At 40.9% G+C, this 24,411-nt stretch overlaps 1 long non-coding RNA gene across 2 annotated transcripts in view; it reads right to left on the bottom strand.

Moving 5' to 3' along the window:
• Nucleotides 1-24,411, bottom strand: part of LOC144583516 (uncharacterized) — a 69,475-nt gene continuing 45,064 nt past the window's right edge. For both annotated transcript variants that reach the window (XR_013537324.1, XR_013537323.1), the window contains one exon: nt 1-21,473. This is a non-coding gene — a long non-coding RNA (uncharacterized LOC144583516). The remainder of the gene's footprint in view (nt 21,474-24,411) is intronic.

The raw sequence follows: 24,411 nt of genomic DNA, 5'->3' as shown, positions 1-24,411 counted from the left end.
GAGCTGGAGAAAAGGTATTGATGGGGTTGGGCTCAGCCAAGCTGTGCCACAGCCACTCGGGCAACCAAGGAGGCTAGGGGAAAGAGAAAGTGGGAAAAGAAAGAGGTAGCTTCCCTACCGACTCAGCTCTACCCCAATCTCACCCCTCTTCTAGCGGCCGGCCATATGTCCTTCTCTGCACCCTACTCCCATTATTTCAACTTTAATTAAATTTAGTCTCCAAACACCTTAAAAACTCTAATTAAATAAGCCTTCACACTGAAGCACAGTGACACGATCACGCCACCGCTACTGCCCACGACCCTCTGTTACCCTTTTTTTTAAAAAAAAAAAAAATTAAATTATAAAGATAAGAACACAAGTCCCTTTAAGTCAATCAAATAATAATATGAAAACAAGTTTTTAGATCTGGGGGTGGGAGCCGTTGCTACCCCCCATCCTCCAGAGCAAGCCAACTGTGATGCAGCCAAAATTTCCCAGCGATGGTGACCTCCTTCTCGTGCAACTGCCTTCAAAAGAAGAGGATGGATAAGGAGGAAAATGCCACTTATATACCCAGGGGCTTTTCCCACTCTTCAAACAATCATGTTCACCTAGTAAGTCTCATGCCATCCATGGGGGGGGGGGGAAGCTCACTCATGCTCCTCAAAGCCTCTGGCTTGGGAGTGACTTCGTCACTCTCATCAAGACTACTTATCTGATGCCTAACCTTGGACTGTGTTTTGGTTTTGTTGTGGAACCTTTCTGAGTTATTAAAAAAATGCCTTAAATATTTGTGGGATACAAAGAACTTGAATTTCATGATACTATAATGTTCAGTGTTATCACAAATTTTACCCCACAATCTTATCAACTTATAAATGTGGTCTTTTCCCTACAAACATCAATGACTAAGAACTTCCAAATGTTCTAAAATATTTATAGACAATGACAATCTTATATTCTCCAAAACCATCTAGAAAGTTGAGGAAGAATATTATGTTATCAGAGCTGGTACTGAAATAAATCACCAGATTGATCACAATAAATGAGTTCAATTATCTGTCTAACTAAATACTCCAGCAAGATTGGTATAGAACATAAACATCCTTTACTATTGAACTTTCCTATTCCCCACATAGGACAATTGATCTAAGGAAAAAGCCTAAGACCAGAATAGTTTACCTCAGCTCTTTAATCCATCATCCATAGTTTATGGCAGCCATGTATCAACACACGTCTTGTGCTTGAGAACAAAGCAAACGTTAGCATATTGATCTGGATTATACAAAGATATGCATGTTGTCAATGTATTTAACATGTTCAAAACTTCAACTTTATCAGAAGTCGAACTGACTCATAAATGTGGTTATTGTTTAATACTGATATAGTTGGTTGGTTGCTAAATGGCGCCCAGAGTAGACCTTTGGTCTAGATGGGTGGGGTAGAAGTCCAATAAAATAAATTGAATATGTGTGCAACTATAAATATTTATTTATTTATTGGACTTATATACCGCCCCATAGCGCTACAAGCACTCTCCGGGCAGTTTACAATTTTTAATTATACAGGCTACGCATTCCCCCCCCCAGCAAGCTGGGTACTCATTTTACCGACCTCGGAAGGATGGAAGGCTGAGTCAACCTTGAGCCGGCTACCTGGGATTTGAACCCCAGGTCGTGAGCACAGTTTTAGCTGCAGTACAGCGTTTTAACCACTGTGCCACGAGGCTCTTATGAAATATGAAATAAAGACATTTGTTTTTTATTCTTTTCCTACAAAGGTCTCAGAGTGATTTATTGAGACCTTAAGTATCAGTTATTAAGAAAGGGCTGGACTGTGGGAAACTTGTAGCTATTCTCCACTATAGGTTTCTATATTCCTAGGTAAAGGTTCCGCTTGACATTTAGTCCAGTCGTGTCCGACTCCAGGGTGCGGTGTTCATCCCCGTTTCCAAGTCATAGAGCCAGCGTTTGTCCAAAGACTGTTTCCATGGTCATGTGGCCAGCATGACTAGACACGGAATGCCGTTACCTTCCCACCAAGGTGGTACCCGTTTATCTACTTTGCATTTGTACATGCTTTCAAACGGCTAGGTTGGCAGGAGCTGGGACAAGCAACGGGAACTCACTCCATTGTGTGGATTCGATCTTACGACTGCTGGTCTTCTGACCTTACAGCACAGAGGCTTCTGCGGTTTAACCCACAGCGCCACCACGTCCCTATGGTAGATTGGACTCCTGCTGTGTAGTAAAAAGGAATTTTACCAGAAATTTGAAACTCTACAAGTTATAAGCCCAGACACAAGAAAAATAGACAGATAGTTAAGTATTTTAGGCTTCGTTGTTTTTCAAAGGGTTTGCAAGTTTTTCCTTCTTCTCTACCTTCCATATTTTTAACCAAAACCACTTCATAACCATTATCATTAACTAGCACTTAAAATATCAAAAACTCACTCTAAGACATTTGTAGAAGAATAAAATATTTCTTTATAGTTGCTTAAAATTACAGATTTGTATATACGTACTGCTTTCTTTCTGCACACATACTTAGCAACTGACTGAACAGATCAACAGCACACAACTGCTACCAACAGACAAAAGAGAGGGGGGAAACACTCAGCAAAGAGACCGGGCTCTCTTTGAATTCAAAAGCTGAAAGTAAGTATTGGTTAGTGCTGGATAGACAATCACTCCAGCCCAGAAAAGTTCCTCCCTATCACATAAACTACAGACAGCATGAAAGGTTGCAAATAATACTCCAACAACTGTTGTAAGAGGGCTGTTTGAGCACCATCCCCTTAAACATGAAATCAGTCGCTGGCATCTTTGGTTTATGCATCTATGGTAGAGAGTGAGGCCATTTGGCATGACCTAGAGGAGATATATGGGAGAATATGAAGCATTTTAATGATAGGCATCCTTTTGCTAACCTGTATGTCAACCATGTTTTCTTGCATATTCAATGGAGAGAGGCTGTTCATGAACCAAGCTGGGGGGGGGGGAGGACTTCATCCCAAATTTGGGAGAGGGGTGGGATAACGAATCAGAAATTTCCATTGGCTGTCTGGAGGCAGATAAGTGTTCCAGAGGAGTACTATTAGAAGTCTGCTCTTTGTGTACTTCTTCTAAGGTCAAGCTGTGTGCCAAATAGATGGTTCCTCCTGCCAATGTTTCTCTGTATGTGCTCTGTGTAAAGGAAATGAGCCTGTGGGATGCATTCTTACATAGTGTGCCTTTATCATCTAAAACAAGGGCGGAGCATCTTTGGACCTCTGCTTCAAGAAGCCCTAGTCAGCACAGCCACTGGTAAGGGGCTGGTAGACAGTATCTTAAGGCTCTCTCTTTCCTCACCATTTGAGAATTTACATAGGCTCTAAAAGCACCATAAATCTCCTTTATTCATTCAGAGCATATCTCCACATCTATGCAAGCAGTTTGACTAAATATAAATGATGTTGTAGAAGCAGCTGCTTCTCATATATTACCAGTGCAATTCAATGCATGACTAATAAGGATTGGACCAATCAATCTATTTCTGGTCTGTGTCAGTTTGGCGCATACTCATTCATTAATTTTGTTCCTTTCTTCCTCAGTCATTTTTTTCTTAACTACTCAAAAGTGTGCAATAAAATTTGCATTCAACATGTTATTTACAGAAAATTTTACAATTTGTTTCATCCCAAATACATATTTTTCTATGCATGTGCCTGAAAACATGACTTCTGTTCACATTTTATCCTGAAACACCCACTTTGATACACATTTTGATCTTTTACTTGAGCTTAGAACTGATTGCTAAATTCAGAAATAGTGCAAAATCTAAAGGATAACTGTGCTTTTCTCCAGAAAGTGTCCAGTAGGTATGCCTTAGGTCAGTTTGCTTCAAAATGTAGAACAAACAAAATACTTAAGCAGCCCAACACAGAAGTGAGTCCAACTGAGTCTCACAGAATTTACTTCAAAGTAGCTGGGTCTAGGATCACAACCTAACATAGACAAAAAGGAACATATTAATTACATCCCAATATTGTTCTTTTGTTAAGTACACAGATTTTTTACTGTATCTTTCTCTCAATTCTTCTGGCTTTAATAGCTCTCAATTATGTATAATTTCTCAGAACATATTTGCCATTCTGCAGCATTGTCCCTTCCACTCTGCCATACAATGTGTGTGAAAGGGCAGGCAGAACAATGACCAGTCTGCTCAAAAAACAACTAAAAAACCCCCACACACTTAGTATAACGAGACCCCATGGGAATCATGCACACAACAATGAGATATTCTTAGGATTAAAATATTGCATGGTCCCATGGGATAAAATTCAAATCATAACTCAGCCTTTCCTTAAACAAGCAAACACTGAGAGTAGGATTTAAATAAACCTTGCATAATATTTCATTCCATGCATTTCATAAAGTTAACACTACGATGATGCAGTAGTGGAAGGCAGCAGCTAAGCCTTACACATGGGCAGCGAATTGTTGTTTCATTTATTATTGTATTTTTTTCATTCTGGAGAAAAAAGATAGTCCTTGTGATATTTTCAGTCCAAATCTGATCAGTGGAAAGAGGAGAAATACCTAGACTCAGCTTTTACAAGGCTGGCCATAATGGGAAAGGTGAGTGTGCTCCCTGCAGTCAAACATACACTGCAGAGACCACAGACCAGCTATTCTGCCCCTGTGGCAGACACAGAGAAGAATCATCAAAGGAGCATTTTAAAAGCACATCTCATGTTTCTATTTCCTTTTTATAGATGTTTTGGTGATATAATGGAATTGCATTATCTCCTGAGGCATGGGCATGGTTTGAAAGACAGTAAGATGTGACATGAGCATGTTTCTTTCTGAGCCACCTTAATCCAAGTCATGATTCTGCTTTATTTTAGTTGTTCCGTTAGTGTATCTTTATCAGAAGAATGGCCGCACTGGCAGTTTTCTGCCTGCTTAGCTCAGCAGTTCCATCAGTGTGTCTATCATGGCAGTGGCATATTGGCTAGAATCCTATTACCAGGGATGAGGACTTGAGTCACAGGACTTGCTATAGAGTTGGACTTAAGTCGCATCAACAACTTGACTCAGATCCAACTGGTTTTTTTTTCCCAGTGACTCAGACTCAGCTCGCAACTTGGACCCGTTTTTCTGAGTCACATTTTCAAATTCCTTTTCTTTTAATGAAGGCCAGTGTAAACCCAGAAGAAGCTTTGCAATGCTCACCAGAAGACACAGGAGAGGCAAGCAAACAGTGGGCAAATGGTAGTGGAGGAAATAGTGACATGGAGGAAGAGATTTTGAGAGGGTGGTGGTGGAGGGGCTGAGGGAAGGCGAAGCAGGTTTTTTCATATTGGCCACAGTTCCGAGCACAAGGATGGGTTGGTTCACAAGCCTTAGATCTCCCCACACACACCCGACACAGAACCATCCAGGAAAGATGGAGACACTGTGTGTCCCTAAAGAAGAAGCAGATGCCCAGAGGAGGCATGAATTAAGGTCTAAACCATCTTACTGGGGAGAGCAAGAAACTAAGGAGTGGAGGAGGAAGTTGGGAGAGGAAAGAGAGAGAGTGGAAACAGAACGAAGGGAGAGGTTAGATTGGAGAATTTGGGAGAATCAGCAGAGAGAATTCCTGGAGTCCCGTGGGAGATGGGGGAACCCCCCAGGGAGTGTGACTGCGGTGGAGAGGAAGACACTATCCCCCTACTGGAAGGAGAGGAGAGATTACTACTGAACCCTGATGCCCCAACGGAGTGGCCCGGGCCCTGGAATAGCCAGGGTAAAAACCCTTTCAAAGTGGATGACTGGAACCCCCCTTCAGACCTATTGTCAAAAGGGGAGAATGTTTGGAATGCTTTTGTTGACACTAGACTGTTGTTAAATACCCCAATAAATGTTACCCCCATTTCTAAATCAAGGAGAGTGGGTGCATTCTTTGGAAAAGAGTCGGAACAAACTACTGAACCCTCACAAATATGTAAGAAATGCCTTTGTTTTTCCACTCAAATGCTATATTTTGACCTTTGCTACTGAAATACTAAAGTTTGTAGTTAATAAACCTTTTTTCTAAAGTTATTACAAGTTAACTCCATGTTTTTGACTCTGTACATAATTTAGCTCATTGAAGATAGTTGGTCAGAACACACAATGATCGCTAACATGGTAGCAAAGGATGATTAGTTGTGATCCAGTTACTCTTCCATTGCCAAGCTATTAAGAGTCATTAAACTTGAAAGCCATGCAGTTAGAATAAAGTGCTGCTGTGGTGACAGAGAAGAATTAGATTGAAAAGAAAGGTTTTTGGTCATTCTAAATGTGAGTAAAAATGCCTGAGATAAAATATTCCATGCCAAAGTTCCGGCCTGCTAATTTCCAAAACTGGTTATTTTGCCTGGAGAATCTGTGTGAAATCCAGGGAGTGCTTGGGGTTTTAACAGAAGATGAACCTCATGTAACACATAACCAGTATGCAGATTGGAAACTGAAGAATGCAAAAGCAGAGGATCTCATAATTCACTCTTTAACAGAACAGAGATTGGTTCAAATCAGGCATGAGAAAATTGCCAAACTTGCCAAGTTAAAATCACTATATCAACGCGATCAAGGACAGAGTATGCAAATTTACTAAAACAAGCAACACAGTCCAAATGGCATGAGAAATCAGAATAATTGGCTCAATATATTCTGAGAATGCAAGCAATATTTGAAAAGTTGGCTGTGGCAGGTGAAACTTCAAGCAAAAGTATGCAAGTTATTCTGATCCTTAATTCAAGTCTCCTATTCAGAGCATGTTACCATAGTCTCTCGAGACTGACGGATGCCTAAAATTCAATGCCTGCACAATTCAATTCTTTTTCTGGGTCATATAAGCAGCATAAAGAAGGGTTGGATAATCTGATCCCTTGCTTGCAAGAAGAGCATATCACACAACAGAGCTCAAGTTACCAAACTGGTCCTGCTGCTTTTACAGTTGATAGCTTCTTCAAACTGCCAAAAAGAAATCCCAGCCAGAAGGAGAAGAAGGAAGCTGATAGCCATCACAAAAAGGAACAGTTGATTTGCTATCTCTGCAAAAGAAAAGGACATTTTGCTAGAGACGGCAGAAGCAAAGAAAGAATAGAAAAGCATAACCAAAATGATAATAATGAAAAGACAGCCATGTATGTGTGCAGTCTTAATGCAAGTCACCAGACTTCAAGCTTCTATCTTGATACAGGAGCTAATCAGCATCTAATCAGAGATGCTGATTTGTTCACTGAACTAAATCCAAGTCCAGTGAAACATATAATGTGTGCAAGCGGCCAGCATACACGGTGAAGGAAATGTTTTGCTCAAATGCAAAAATAAAAATGGCTTTGAAAATCTTGTTGCAGAAAAAGTACTGTATGTTCTATTTCTTGTTGTTGTTGTTTAGTCATTTACTCGTGTCCAACTTTTCATGACCCCATGGACCAAAGCATGCCAAGCCCGCCTGTCTTCCACTGCCTCCCAGAGTTGGGTCAAATTCATGTTGGTAGTTTTGATGACACTGTCGAACCATCTCGTCCTCTCTCGTCCCCTTCTCCTCTTGCCTTCACACTTTCCAAACATCAGGGTCTTTTCCAAGGAGTCTTCTCTTCTCATGAGATGGCCAAAGTATTGGAGCCTCAGCTTCAGAATCTGTCCTTCCAGTGAGCACTCAGGGTTGATTTCCTTTAGAATGGGTAGGTTTCTTCTCTTTGCAGTCCAGGGGACTCTCAAGAGTCTCCTCCAGCACCACACTTTAAAAGTATCAATTAGTTGGCGGTGAGCCTTCTTTATGATCCAGATCTTGCTTCCATACATCTCTGCTGAAAAAACCATACCTTTGACTATGCGGATCTCTGTGGGCAAGGTGATGTCTCTGCTTTTTAAGATTCTGTCTAGGTTTGTCATCACTGTCCTCCCAAGAAGCAGGCGTCTTTTAATTTCGTGGCTGCTGTCACTATCTGCATGTGGCTGCTGTCACCATCTGCATCATGGAGCCCAGGAAAGTAAAATCTGTCACTGCCTCCATATCTTCCCCTTCTATTTGCCAGGAGGTGATGGGACCAGTGGCCATGATCTTAGTTTTTATGATGTTGAGCTTCAGACTATTTTTTGCACTCTCCTCTTTCACCCTCATTAAGAGGTTCTTTAAGGCCTCCTCATTTTCTGCCATCAGAGTGGGATCATCTGCATATCTGAGGTTGTTGATATTTCTTCCAGCAATCTTGATTCCGGCTTGGGATTCCTCTAGTCCAGCCTTTCGCATAATGTATTCTGCACATAAGTTAAATAAGCTTGGGGACAATATACAGCCTTGTCATACTTCTTTCCCAATTTGGAACCAATCAGTTGTTCCATATCCAGTTGCTTCCTGTCTGACATATAGATTTCTCAGGAGATAGATAAGGTGGTCAGGTACTCCGATTTCTTTAAGAACTTGCCATAGTTTGTTGTGGTCGACACAGTCAAAGGCTTTTGCGTAGTCAATGAAGCAGAAGGAGATGTTTTTCTGGAACTCTCTGGCTTTCTCCGTAATCCAGTACATGTTAGCATTTTGGTCTCTAGTTCCTCTGCCCCTTTGAAATCCAGCTTGTACTTCTGGGAGTTCTTGGTCCTCATACTGCTGAAGCCTACCTTGTAGGATTTTGAGCATAACCTTGCTAGCATGTGAAATGAGTGCAATTATACGGTAGTATGTTCCACAGTTCACAGCAAATTTGATGAGTGCATGTACAGTGGTGAACAAGAACTTTAAAGTGAAATTGGATAATGAAGTGTGGTGGAATGCCCATATCACTCCTGTCTATCATAGTTGAAGCTCAAGTTCAGGAGCCTATGAGAAGACAGGAGGGGTGGAGTCAATTAGGCAGAGAGAGAAAAATAGGAGGGAGTTGATGGAGAGTTAGAGAGGAGAATAGAAGATTTGGAGAGTGGACAGAGAATGAGGAGAGTTGTGAAAGAGATGAATAGTCAAGATAAAGAGACAGAAATTATTAATGAGTTAATTAATGTAAATAAGTAAATACAACACCTGAATAAACAAATGAGTAATCAAATATAAGAGGTTCTAATGAGTGATCCTACACATTGATAAAAGAACATCTGTGATTTAAATACCAAAAGAGAAATAAACAAGTTATATTATATTTACGCTGTTAGCCGCCTAGAGTGGTCTTAACCGACCAGATAGGTGGGATATAAATAAAATAAATAAAAACATAAAAAAATATTGGCAGCATGTGTCTGATGCATGTATGGTGCAGTGTGGGTGAGAGATATTCACCATGGTGGCAGCAGAAGAAAGACAAAACGTATCTAGAGATTGAATCTTGGTTTGGGGGAAAACAAACAAGGAACACTGAGTGTTCCTTGTTTGGAAATGTCTCATTTGGAAATGTGACTTATCTCACTGGAGTCCAGAAAAATGGATTGTTTGAGTTAAACTGTGAGAAACCACATACAGTCTTTATGGCTCTCCTATGCCATGTGGCATAGGAGATTTGTGCATAGGGAATCGGATGCAATTCTGAAGTTGCAGAAAGATCAGCTTGCTACGGGGGTTGATACTGATGGAAATACTGACTGGGACTCCAGATGTATAGTTTGTGTGAAAGGAAAGGCAACCAGGTCATCTTTTCCCAAGAAAAATGGAACACAAAGTACACAGCCGCTACAGCTGATCCATACAGATTTGTGTTGACCCCTTCAATCCTCAGGAGGAGGGTACAAGTACATTCTGACTTTCATTGATGACAATTCAAGTTACTGTGTGATTCACCTACTCAAAGAAAGGTCTGAGACCTTCAACACAATGAAGGCATATGTAGGTGAAGAACAAGTTCAACAGGAATCCTCAGATTGTGAGATCAGACAATGAGGGCAAGTATATCTCACAGTATATACAGACTTCAAAGAGCAAGGAATTCAACATCACTAAACATACACAGTGGTGTACACTCCTGAACAGAATGGTGTGGCAGAGAGAAAGAATCGGTCAATCATGGACATGGTCAGGTGCATGCTCATTGAAGCAAAACTACTAATAAATTCTGGGTACATGCAGCATTAACAGCAGTCTATCTGCAGAACAGATTGCTGACCAAAGCAGTCAACAAAACACCATTTGAACTTTGGCATCAATGTAAGCCAAGTGTCAAACATCTGAGAGTATTTGGGTGCAAAGCATATGCACACATACCTAAACAGAAGAGATCCAAACTCGATTCCAGAGCCAAAGAAGGTGTTCTACTTAGCTATGAATCGGGATGCAAGGGATACAAGTTCCTGTACCCAAAAACCAGTAAAGTTGACATTTATAAAGTGGTGTATTTCGATGAAAGAGAGCCCAGTGACCAGAGTCCTGATGATTGCCACGGAGAGAATGAAGATGAGGGAGACCAACCTGAGCTCCATTATCCCATGTTCCAATGTGCAGTTGATACTGAAACCCAGAGAGAGGAGGGTGCCCAAGTTATAACTCCACCAGAGTCAGATGATAAAGAGGCTGGCGCACCGGACGAGGCTGAGATGCTGGGAGATGTTCCAGAGTCAACACCAAGTCCAGAACCAGTCCAGAGATGTTCATCAAGTCCAAACAAGGGAGCTCCAGCAAAGCGACTCACAGAGGTGTCACTACCAAAAAAGCCTGCATCATGGAACGAAGTGCAGCAGCTTCCCACAGCGGAAACAAACAAGTGGAAAGTAGCAGCTCAACAGGAATCTGATGCACTACAAAATAACAAGACGTGGACTCTTGAAAAATTGCCAGTCGGCAAGAGAACTATCAGATGCAAATGGGTCTTAAAGGCCAAGCAAGATGAAAGAGGACATGTACAAAGGTTCAAAGCTAGGCTTGTTGCAAAGGGCTACTCTCAAAAATATGGAGAGGACTTTGATGAGACTTTTGCTCCAGTTGTCAAGCACACCAACATTAGGGTGCTTCTAAGCCTAGCTGCTTCCGGAAAAATGCATGTTGAACATCTGGATGTGAAAACTGCATTTTTGCATGGAGAAATTGAGGAGGAACTATACATGCAACAGCCTCCTGGCTTCACAGATCCCAAGAACAAGGATCTAGTTTGTAAGCTTCAGAAGGGGATCTATGGCTTAATGCAGGCAGCTAGAGCATGGAGCGAGAAGCTGAACAAGATGCTGTTAAGCCAAAACTTCATCAAAAATAAAGCAGATCCCCGTCTCTTCACATGAAACAAAAATGGCAGATTTGTGTAGATCCTTACATATGTGGATCACCTGATGCTTTGTTGTGAAGATCAATGAAACATCAAAGAGATTGTATCCAACCTCAACAAAGAAGTGGAAGTAAAGCAACTTAGACAAGCCAACTATTACTTAGGGATACAAATAGAGAGAGAAGAGATTGGAAGTTTTCTTCTGAGCCAAAGGCAAAAGATCCTCAACTTGGTGGAAAGCCTTGGACTGCAGGATGCCAATCCTCTATCCTCTCCCATAGATACTGGCTTTCATAAACAGAGAGAACCAAGTGAACTCTTGCCCGACAACCATGGCTACAGAGAAGCCATAGGAAAGATGCTGTATCTTGCCACTATGACAAGACCAGTTTTTGCGGTGGTGGAGGACATTCTTGTATCTAAAGAGTACTGCACATTTAAAGCTGAAATTACCATCTACAGAAAGTCCTAGATAAGTGATGCAGATTGAGCAGAAGACATAGCCAATTGTAAATCCATTAGTGGGGATGTATTTTTTTTCTATGGGAATTGACCAATGAATTGCATTAGCTGCAAGCAAGGCAGCATAGCTCACTCTTCTACAGAGGCAGAGTACATTTTGGCTGCAGCAGCTTGTGATGAAACTGTATGGCTCAAGCTCTTGGTTGCAGACCTCAAAGTTGATAAACCTACTCCAATTAGGGTTTTTGAAGACAATCAAAGTTGCATTAGACTTTCCTTGTCAGAAAAGACAGGTGGGCGCACAAAACACATTGATGTTAAACACCACATCATAAGAGAGATGCAAACAGAGGGATTATTACAATTGGAGTATTCCACTAAGGACATAACTGCAGATATCCTAACTAAGCCGTTGGCTAGGGATAGATTCCAACAACTGCAGGGGAAATTGAATCTGATTGATTCAGGAACACAGTGAGCTGAGAAGGGGTTTTGGAGTATACAGATCAATTGTGTCCCAGAATGCAGCGGGTGATTCTGCCAATCACTCAGTTCTATCCTGCTATTGGGGCGCTATTGTGCATTGATCACTTCCTGCCCCATCTCTCTCTTTTGTGTGCCTTCTTCCTTGAAGAAGGGCTCTTTCCAAGATGGAGATTGCCAGAGCACATGCTATCTGATTGCTCTCTCTCCCTCCACATTTGCATCTATGCCATCCAGCTTTAGGAGTTGGTTTACCCAGTTTTGAAACATTCTTCAAAGATAAAGAAACTTTCTTGGAATATGTAAGACAAATGCCTTCTTCTTAAAGCTCACCCTGTATAATTATAATAAACCAAGGGCATCTTCTAACATGATGTTCAGGGTGTGGGAGCTGTTGCTTTTCCCCTTGTTGCTTAGCTAAAGTGACACACACTGTCAGAACCAGATGGGAAGCATTTACCTCATGGGTCCTGCACAGACCTGAATTGCTTCAGTTTCAGAGAGCATTGATTTTGATGCATGAATAAACAGGCAGCAATAGGCTCCTCTATCATGACTGGCGTTTGTGGCCTTATCTGAGTAGTGTAGAAAGAAGGCACCTGAAATGTTGCAAAGGAGGCCTGACAAGGGAATTCACAGAGCCGGCTGTACTGTTAAGCACACTGAGGTGGCAGCCTTAGGCAGCAGAATCGAAATGTCATGATCAAAAGGCAGGAAATTGATAGTTGTTTCACATATGATTTTTTTATTCTTACTATAGGACATAAGGAGGGAAGAGCTGCTTGGGGGAACTTCTGAATCATGTGCCAAAGCCATTTTTTTAGCTTTGGGTATTTTCATGCATGGGAGGGTGCCATCTTTTGTTCTGCTTCAATTGGCAAAATATCTAAACAGGGAATAGTCCCTAGTTACAATGAGTAGAGGGATAGAATGGAGACAGGCAACCAGTACTTGACACAACCACACAACATTTCTGCCCCTCTTCACCAGCATAGTACATGCCACTGCACAGAGTAAGTGAGGATATGGGAGCTGATTAAGATTGCCCCCCAGATATTCTGCAAACCCTTCACTCTCAGAATTGCAGTGGAACCACAGGTTGTGATGGAGTCTGATTGCACTTAACCTGCCTGCAACATTTTGTGTCTTATACCACTTATACCACTGAACGCAATGGATAAGTTTTTCACCAACCAAAAATGAAAAGGGTAATAGAATTTTAAGGATCTGAATGCATTTGTGTTGTACTATAATTCTTTAAGGCCACAAAGGATTATTTTCTTTTAGGGCATTCTATTGAATCATTCTGCTGAATCATTGTGAACAGCTTTACCGAACATAGCCTGCTTTATTAATTTTTAACAGTATTAGCATTGTAGCTGTAACAAACATTTGTTTGCTAGATGGCAGCAAAAGTGCTGCGAAGGTATTTAGTTGTACATGTGCTTGCCAAAGTCAAATTTGAAAGTCTGTGTTCTTTCTCTTTTGCTTCTCCAAATTTATCGTGATGAGGGTCTGGAACATAAGGCTGAAGGATCAGACCACCCAGATTTTTTGGTGAGGCAGTTTTTTTTCTTTTTTCCAGAAAACATTCTTCCAGATTTCAGGTGGCTACATTTGGAACACAATTATGAGTAATCCATTGTACTGACACCACCACAGCCTACAGAGGAGTTGCACAGTGGTTGTTTTGTAGCCCTAGGGCTGTGTGAGGCATAGAACAAGCTGGCACTCCATTCTGTTATGTGTACAAAAGCAGAGTGGATTGGGTGTTGAATCTTCAACTCTGGGAATGGGCCAGTGTTCTCTTTCTTGGGATAATAACAATCTTGCATGCACTAAAACTGGGTATCAGTGGGAGGGGGTTCTACAGCCTAATGTGATTGTTCTTTGTCACTAACTTGATTGATAAAGTTTTTCCTCCACCATTGGCATTTGGGGCAAGCCTTTGCCTCTTCTTCCTGTTTGTTTTTGCTCCCATTGTATTGTTGATAGTCCCTTTTATTTTTCTGACCATTCTGTAAGCATCTAGTGCGCAGGGTCTCCTTCATGCTGGACACTCTATCCCCCCTCTTTTTTTCTTCTGACTATTACTATAGATAGTAACTGTAAGTAAAGATACCCTTTTTCCTACTTTAAATGCATCTATAGTGATATTTACCATACAAAGTGCTAGTTTGTGTACATGAGGGATGGCATTGTTTGATTAGTTTGGGCTATTCTCACCACATTTCTATGTTGTTTTTCTACCGTATACTCTGCTAACTAAAAGGAATAGCCAAGTTCCTAGAAACCCCCTTTTTACCAAATTTCCCCAATACTATTTTGACCCTCTAGGTAACAAGTTAGCTAAGGCCATGGTCACACCAGCGTAAAGTCCTCCTGTTTTTATGTGACTTTTAATTGTGTTCCAGTTGTGCTTTGCAGTCATATGGCATATATCCCAGAATGTGTGTCCCAACGAGTTTTTGAAATACTGCAACATTATGTACCTTCCAATTCAATAAGTACCTAGAGCTTCTTGTTGAAAGTGTTTGACAGAAATTAACCAACACATCGACACACCATGGAAATTTTTTAAAAATTGTAAAACATTTTAAAATGACATGCATTGTAAGAGTCAAAAAGGCCCTGATGATATCATTCACACATGCAGCAACACATTTGCCTGAAAAGATCCGCAATGGAAAAAAGTAAAAGCCTCTGGTTGCATGGGAAATGATTGGCAGTTAGCATGCTCTCCAGGTAAATGATCCGCTAATGGCCGTGCATCATGTGACTGCAAATGTATGATACAAACTCAATGGGGAAAAGGAAGGCAACATTTGGCTCTTATGACCACAGCCTAAGCTGGTGCTATCCTAGTCCCATAGCATATAACTCTCTCCTCCAGCATCTCTTAGCATCTGTCACCTAAGGTGATTGCTTCACTTTGCCTCATGGCAGGGCTGGCATCAGGGTAGGGTGGAGATGTAGTCCAACTGAACTGCTGTGCTTCCCCGCTGAAAGCTAACAAGCCTTTTTATGATACCAGAATAGAGAAATCAATGGCAACTGGAGCAGGGTCTTGAGCAATCTAAGCAAGTATCACTGGCTTGAGCCATCAATACACAAGGGTCAGACCCACCAGTACTTCAAAACAGATAATGCAGGTAGACAGAGACTCAGAAAGAGAGGTCAATGTTAAACAATAATTGTGTGTCATCAAGTCAATTCTGGCATATAGTGACCTTTTTGAGATTGCTAATGTAATGGGTTAGCTTGAATGACTCTCCCAGTTTGTATTGACAATGAGCCCTTTACTATTTTTGTGTCATAACAGCAGATGAAATGTATGCAGAAAACGATGCCATACATAATATATCCAATGAGAAATTAAATGCAAAGATCTATATGACCAATACCAAGTTCGTTAGTTATGATAGGTCTAGGTTTACCTCCTCCATTCATTTGGAAAAGCAGAGCTAAAGTAGAGCAGTGTAATATAAGATGTCATATCCAAATGAGCATGTGCTGTTGTTAAAGGAATCATATGGTCATCAGATCTGCATTTTTATATAATTATGAAGTAGTATATAAACCATCAATCATCAATCAAAGTAGCAGATTCCATTATTGTTGCTATTTTATATACAGACCAAGAAATGTTTATCATCACTTTTGTCAGCATTATCATTATAGTCAATTGTGTTTCTTCCATATTCTGTTGCATATCCCCTCTCCCTCTCAAGTCTCATGAAGACAAATAAGAGCAAACAGGGTTTAATCAGATCTCTAGCAATCTGTCATGGAAAGGCTTTGGAGAGGAAGACTGCCAGGTCTTGGTGCATCAGCTGAACCAAACTCCCCAGGCAGGGAGAGAAATCTCAGGACAAGCAGCACTGGAGAAGCAGAAAGCTTGGGTTTATAATATGGGCAGTTTTAATGCCCATATGCCTGTGATGCTCCCATCCCAACTGGTTCCAGGATTTACTCATTCAGCACATTGGTGCTTGCATGTCTGATCAACATATAGACAGCTCATGACCCTCCCAAACATTTTGGATGAGGAGCGCATCTATTCCAGTCCATGGACTGTACCTGATTGCACACCCAACATTTGTTTGCAGTTCATATTCTCTCCCTCCCTCCTTCTATCTCTCACAGACACACAGACACCACAAAGACATACTATATATTACTTTGCAATGGTTATACAATTGTTATACAAGGGTTAAAGCTTTCCCACCGTACTTCCTTTTGCACTTTTCTGTGGAGGAAATCCTGTATGTTGCTATTCTACATTCCAAGGGTGTTTCCAGGAAATGCTTTTATTATGAAATCACTGTTTCATTCCATTTTACAGGGGGTCCAGACATTATTGTCTTTATAACTCATTTTTTGGCCATACTTTTCCCCACCTTTTTTCCTATTAAAAAGGGTAAACAGAAAATCTGAAAAGGACAAATGACTGGACAGCTCCATAACGTGTTCTCATTGATAGCTCTAGGAGGCACCTTGGTAAGCCTCATTGCCTCCCTTCATAAATTAAATTAATCCAGAATCTGTACAATATAAATAATTAACTATTTGTTTCCCTTTCATGTCATCCCAAATCTGCTATTTGAATTGGCTTCCTCATTCTGTTGTTGGTAAGGTTTGTGCTGAAGGCAATGTGCACAATCCATCATGTTCAGGCCACGTGCAACCCCCAGAGGTGCAGCCACACCTTTGAAGAACCCTGAATGTGATTTAGAACCTGTTGAATTTCTGAGGTAGTAAACCGCTGATAACATGGGGTGATGTTTCACAGCTACAAGCATACAGACCCCAACATGTGGGCAGTTGTGGAAACAGGCAACAAGTTTTCAAATAAGAGGGTAGATCCATGTCTGCATGGAGTGCTTACATAAAATAGTGGCAATTTATCATAGTGGTTACGGTGCTGAGAACCTCAACAGGTCAGACAAATATGGGGATTTTTCTTCAGAAATGCAGTCATGAATTTGTCTATACGGTTTAGGGCCTCGATACTTGGCGGAACGCCTACTTCCACCAAGTTCTACCCGTGTCACTCGTGCGAGTCAGGAGGTGAGGCTGAGGAGCCTAATGCCGAGGGGGCCCCGGAAAGAAAAGACAAGAAATCGGTCCTTCTCGGCTGTGGCTCCTCGCCTCTGGAATAACCTTCCCCCTGACATTCGCGCGGCTCCCTCGCTGGGTATTTTTAAAAAACAATCAAAAACACTGATGTTTCAGCAGGCCTTCCCCTCAGCCAACTCCTGATCTTCCCTCTTTTTCCTCTCTCCTAGTGTCTGTTCCATCTCGTCCAAAGTTTCTCCCCTTATTTAAAATTGTTTTAATTATTTTGTATTATGCTTGTTGTAAGCCGCCTAGAGTGGTCTTAAGTGACTAGATAGGCGGGATATAAATAAAATAAATAAATGGCTCCTATTAGAGATGGGCATGAACTGCTGGTTCAGCGGTTCATGTCGGTTTGTTTCTCAGCCAAATGAGTGCTCGGTGCCTCCCAGTCCTGCCTCCTCTGGCAGGCACCCACTCAGAGGCAGAGCCCCAGGTTCTCCTCCCCCCAACACTACCTCTGAGTGGGTGCCTGCCAGAGGAGGCAGGACTGGGAAGTGGCAACCACTTGTTAGACTGAGAAACAAACCAGCATGAACTGCTGAACCAGCTATGCCCATCACTAGTAACTATACTTGAGTCCCTACATCTGGAAGTCGAGTCATGACAACAGGACTTCTTTCTTATTAGTTGAAATGTTTCGCTACTTATCCAAGTAGCTTCTTCAGTCTGAGGAGAGTCCCTACACATTGTTTGACTACAATTCCCAGGACCCCTGACTATTATCCAAGCTGTCTGGGGTTTCTGGGAATCTGTGCTCTAGAGTATCCAACCAACAGCAATCTTGAAAGGTTGCTGGTCTAATAAAAATATTTTAAAATATTTAAGATCAGGTGTAAACTTTTTTCTGTAAAATATTTCCTTTCAGCAACCTAGCCAATAGTAACAAGAAAATGGTTACTATACATGGGATGCTTCATGAGCTTTCTCTTTGTTGATAATATTTTTGTTTTTATACGGGGTATGAAAATGTATTCTGTATTTTACAATAGAATATATTCTTATTTTTTATTTTTATTTTTACAATAGAATATATTCTTATTTTTTGCAGGTTTAATATTTTCAGAAGGATTATAAACTTGGCAGACAGTTTAGTTTGATTGTATGTGCAAGCTTCTTCATAAATAATGATATATTATTTGTGTTTTATTATGTCTCTGAGCAAATTTATCTTTGATTCCACAGTTCAGAGACAGTAAAAAAAATTACTAGCCTGTTCATGTACACACACACAAACACATTACTAGAACAATCCTTATGGCTCTGCATTGTAAGTTGAGATAACCTGCAGCACTGCAGTCTACAGACAGTCAAGCACTTGTTTGGAGAAAAGAAGTCATTCCCTGACTCCATGTCAACAGGAAGCTTCCTGATACTAGTACCATGTCCTAGATAGGGTTGTTGAAGTAGGCCTTAAACAGGTAGCTCTGACCTGCTGGTGGCCTTTCGGTTGAATATCAGGAAAAACTTCCGAACTGTTAGAGCAGTACGACAGTGGAACCAGTTACCTCGGGAGTTGGTGGATGCTCCAACACTGGAGGCATTCAAGAAAAACTTAGATCATCACCTGGCAGATATGCTTTGATTGTATTCCTGCACTGATGGCCTTGAAGGCCCCTTCCAACTTCACTTTTTTATGATTATATGATTTGGCTGCATTTCAAAAGTCCTTTTCAAATGATTAATTTCAGTCAGCTAGTTTGGTGAGAGTGGGACAGAAGGGATGGCAAAGTTGCAAAAAGGGGGTATTTGAAACAGAGAAAAATTGCCATGTTTTTGTATTGTTTTGCTTTTGCCACCCATATCCAGCATGTGGCCCAACAGTTTACTCCTAGGAAATTGGAATACGGCCCTCAGCCAAATAAATATTGCTCACCCTTGCCCTAATTGTTACAGTGAATGCCAAATAAGCAGATTGGATTGATCCTGTCTGTTCTTCACCAGCCATCCCTCTCCCTTGAACATCCTCACAATTGGACTGTGATCCTTCAGAGTTTCTATAAATTGAAGCAGGGAATTTTTGCTAGTTGTCCCAGAAATTCCTCACCACACCTCCCATCCTGTTTACAAGTAGTCCCCAAGCCTCCAAAACAGATTTTTCATACCATTTTTCGTGCCGGCGGGGGGGGAGAGACATAAAAGTACCCTGTTCAAGGGATAGAAGTCTGCTCATTGGAACTATGTATCTCTGTTGTTATAGACCATTGGTTCCCAACCTTGGGTCTCCAGATGTTGTTGGACTAAAACTCCCAGAAACCTTCACCACTAGCTGTGCCAGCCAGGAGTTCAGGGAGTTGTCATCCAAGAACATCTGGGGACTCCAGGTTGGGAATCACTGATATAGACAGTTGGTAATACTGAAGAACGTGGTGGCGCTGCGGGCTAAACCGCAGAAGCCTGTGCTGCAGGGTCAGAACACCAAGCAGTCGTAAGATCGAATCCACGAGACGGAGTGAGTGCCTGTCATTTGTCCCAGCTCCCGCCAACCCAGTGGTTTGAAAGCATGCAAATGCGAGTAGATAAATAGGGACCACCTCAGTGGGAAGGTAACACCGTTCCGTGTCTAAGTCGCACTGGCCATGTGACCACAGAAGTTTGTCTTTGGACAAACGCTGGCTCTATGGCTTGGAAACGGGGATGAGCACCGCCCCCTAGAGTTGAACACGACTGGACAAAAATTGTCAAGGGGAACCTTTACCTTTGCCTTAATACTGAAGAAAAGAGACCTTGATTGTCAGGGTTCTCTCTCTGGGACAGGATTCCTGAGCTCTGTAATATCAATTCTCCTAATACTCAAAGGCTTGAATAAAAAGGCCACTCATGCCCCTGCCCTTATCTCCTGCATTCTCCTAAAATGCCTTCTGTTTATGTTAACACTCCACATATTCTGTAACTCCCACATAAAATCTCTCAGCAGATTTGAATGCTAAGGAAACTGAAAGTAAAAGCCTTCACACAGTTCTGTTGATATAATTATTGCATATTATTATGTCAAATTATTTTTAATTGACTTCACAGGGAATTGAGGATAATATATGCAGCAGGCCCAGTGTGATCCAGCCCACAGAATGTGTCCACAGAGTCCATGTGGGATGTGCTCATATGCAGTAATAAATAATACTTCCTTTATGCCATATATTGTTGTTTGAATCCGACACTAGAGAGAAGCAAGAGTCTACTCTGCTGCCAAAGGAGTGTGGCCATGATACCAAAGGCAGTTAAGTATATCATCATGGCTCAACGTTTTCACATAGTGATGTGGAAATGTTCGATATTTTACTCCCAAAATGAGACATCTAAATGAACAGATATAGGAGAGGATTTAACTGCTTCATTAGTGTTCTTGATGATGATGATGATGATGATGATGATGATGATGATGACGACGACAACAACAACAACAACAACAACAACAACAATGACAACCCAAGGAATAAATTTCACATTCACATGTTGATACACAAGAAACCAATAATCTGTCAAAAACAAGTTTCACTGTACATATTTGGATAAATATATTAATGTATTGAGTATTATGGGTTTACTGAAGCCCCTCCCCAAGAGAGTCTGTACACAAACAAAGGACATGGAGATAGGGCCAGTCCACCCTCAACACTTTAAGAAACATTCTGATCTATTGTGTCCCTAAGTCCACGATATAATCTGTGCTATCCTGAAATCTCCATTTTAAAAAATGCCAATTTCTACAAATGGGGGAGACATGTAAAGGACTTGGAGGGGCTATGCAACATCCTAACTGTGTGGCTATCCACTTAAAGCCCACAAAACATACACTCACTAAATTGTAACATTATTTCAGTAAAATTTAGTAAAAAATAAGATAAAGATTAGAACAAACAAAAAGACTACCTGTGCAAGAAGTCTGTGTAAAGAGCAATACTAATATTTCAGTTCATTGTATAGCTCCATGAAATGGCTGATGGAGTGACTGCAAGGGGATATACGTATCTACCCCACTGTGAACTCAGTCTGAGCCCTTTGTAGTGTCTCAGTGTTTGAAGTCTTCAAGAGAGAGCTTGGGCTTCAGATGACATTTACCAACTCTTTTGGAGGCATTGGCTCAGTTGACTGTATTATTTTGGGTTCCCCTTTCTTCAGTTGAAAGCACTGACTATTTTTTAAACTCTATGAATGCCAAATGGGATATGAAGGATCCTACGTGGTGTTGCTCTGCTCTGGTGAGATGAGGAGAGCAGTTGCTTACTCAGTCTGTAATCATCTGCAAGTAAAACAAATACCATGTTATAATGCATTTTTGTGTATTTGTCCAAATACCACATACATTGTCTACTGAGTACAGTGGTGCCCCGCTAGATGACGACCTCACAAAACAACGAATCCACATGACGATGAGGTTTTGTAATCGCTATAGCGATTTGCAAAACAGTGATTCCGATTTTCGCTGGACGATGTTTGGGTCCCTGCTTCACAAACCGTTTCTTGCAAGACGACGATTTTGACACGGATCGGCGCTTCACAAAATGGGTGTTTTCAGGACCGATGCTTCGCATGACAGCCATTTTAATAGCTGATCGGCGCTGTAAGCAATCCCCCATCTCCAAGGAGATTTAGGGGATGCCAGAGATGGAGAGATTCCAGAAAATTAGTCAGTCCTTATGAGCTAAGATGAGCCCTAAATCTCAGCAGGCCCTGAACCAATTTTCCTTCCTCAAGTCCATCCCCTTTGTTAAGAAAAAGCAACAAACACAGACAGTCCATGAGTTTACACTCAGGCCAATCTGGGCTCTATATATGGTAGCAAAATATTAGTGGCCAATTAGTTAGGCTAGTTTGTACAAGAGACCAATGCATGCAATCTTAAACATTATTGCTTTTATTCAGAAAGATAGTTCTAGACAGAATTCAGATTATAGTAAAGCATTTCAGTCAGTAACATTTCCATATCAAGTCAGACAGACCACCCCACTCCTCCAGCTATAAAAATAAAACAAGAAATGCATTCTAAACTAGGACAATGCATAAGCGTAGTCATTCTTACGTTCCTGTGATTCCATAGTCCATGATCCACCAGGAAAAGTTAGATTCCAGTTGTAATCCAAAAGTTATAATCCATTTTGGGAAAAAGCACATGTCTGTCCTTTCTCAGTCAAACTCCATCTTTTTGTCCCTTCTCCCAACTTTCTTCTTCTTCCCAGAATTCCTCATAAGGAACACCCCTCCTGGGTCTTGTTGTCCCGCCTAACTTTCTCATGGGAGCTTGAGTTGTTATCATCTTTTGTGGCAGAATTATTATGACTACCAGGAATGTAACTCTCTGGCTCTCCTTAGCAACTAGATAACCAGAGAACGAAGCTTCTCTGAAACAGCATGTAAAATTTTCCTACCACAGACACAGACATTAAATCAAGATGGATGCTATTGGGACAAACGTAGGACTACATATCCCATTCTAATGCACATAAAAACACAAATCATCATAGGCGCTTCGCAAAATGGCTTCTCTGTGGGCAATCTTTGCAAAACAACAACGATTTTTCCCCATTGGAACTCATTAAACAGGTTTCAATGCATTCCAATGGGGAAATGGTTTTCACAAGACGATATTTTCACAAGACAGCGATTTCTATGGAACGGATTATCGTCGTCATGCGGGGCACCACTGTATCTATAAGCGTTGTGGCAGCAAAGCAATAATATAAATCTATGAACAAATAAATGCTGTTCACTGCCATGGCTATAAGGAGTGAAGGGGAGAACATAATTTTTAGTCAATGATTCACCCAGAATCTCCCCATATAGAATGATAACCTTCCATTAACAGTCAGTGGTGTCAACTGTACCCCAATAACATTAGGGAAAAAAAATTCATGTACCCCTTCTGTCAGTTTTCTACAACTCCATGTTTCAGGAAGTCCTCAGCCATAATAAGATATGAATTGCCATGTGGTGTTTCAACACTTCCTGCTCATTCTTTTAGCAAAAACATCTGATGTTTTTAATCTTACAGCTCTCTGGGGGTTCATTCCTTTTCGAATGAATGGAGCATTAGGAAAAACAACCATATAAGTGAGACCCAAATAAAATGCTGTTTAAATTATTAATTACTTATTATGTCTACAGACCCTTAGTCAAACCTATTCTGGTTCAAGTTTTTATATTGGAATTTTTTTTCTTTGCTGCTGTGCTTTGTTTGCCCATGTTTTGTTTTGTATGAGAATGTTATATACGTAGATGGTGCAAAGAAATTATTTGGCCTATATTCATATTACACAAATCATTTACTTTCCTTAAGGCCACCATAAATGGGAGCACAGGTCAAGACCCCACATATTTGCATATTCCTAGCATTTAGTCCATAATTACTTCATTTCTACAAAGGGAATTGTTTTGACCACCAGACTTGAAGATCAAACATATGTTCATCTTCCAGTGACTAATCAAAAAACAAAATTTGTTAGAACACAAAATACAGAAGTGAGGGAAGATATGAGTTATGACAAACAGATGTCTTAGATTACTTAAAGAGATTCTCTCTCTCTCTCTCTCTCTCTCTCTCTCTCTCTCTCTCATATCCCCATAGGAAAACCAAAGCAGCCCACAAAAGCTGAGACTATACAATGATCAACATTTTAAAATACCACATATATACCATATTTTAAAAAATTAAACATATATGAGGAATAAAACTAAGATTAAAAACAATTTTAAAACATTTTAAGCAACCTTTATATCACTTCTACCTGCATAATCTAGCCTGATGTATGAGAGCTTCTGAAAGTGCTCCATACCACATAAGAGTGTCATGACTGATGATCAGTTAGTGTCGTTCAGTGGAAGGTTCTTAATAGGGCAGTAGATGTCATTTCATGAACACATGACATCAAATTCTGGTGTTTTGCAGTTCCTAAGGGCTACATGTATGTTACTTATTAAAGATACAGGGTTTTGCCAAAACTAACAAAGTTGTTTGAAAGCAATCATACACAGCAGCCCGCCACATAGCTGATTAAAGCCAATATAAGCTGAAATCCTGTTCATGTATGCTTTGTGGTGGAAGACTGATAATGTCATCAGCCAGGGCAAATGTTTGAAAATTAAACATTTCTCCCTCCAGTTCTGAGGCCACTGCAAGTCCTGAGTAATTCCTTTTATTGCTGGGAACCTGTGCGGGCCATGGAATGGGAGGGGGGAGATTT

Source organism: Pogona vitticeps, chromosome 6 (assembly GCF_051106095.1).
Source record: "Pogona vitticeps strain Pit_001003342236 chromosome 6, PviZW2.1, whole genome shotgun sequence".
In the NCBI taxonomy this organism is placed as follows: domain Eukaryota; kingdom Metazoa; phylum Chordata; class Lepidosauria; order Squamata; family Agamidae; genus Pogona; species Pogona vitticeps.
The sequence above is the reverse complement of the archived record's forward strand: the minus strand, read 5'-3'. Positions and strand labels throughout refer to the sequence as shown.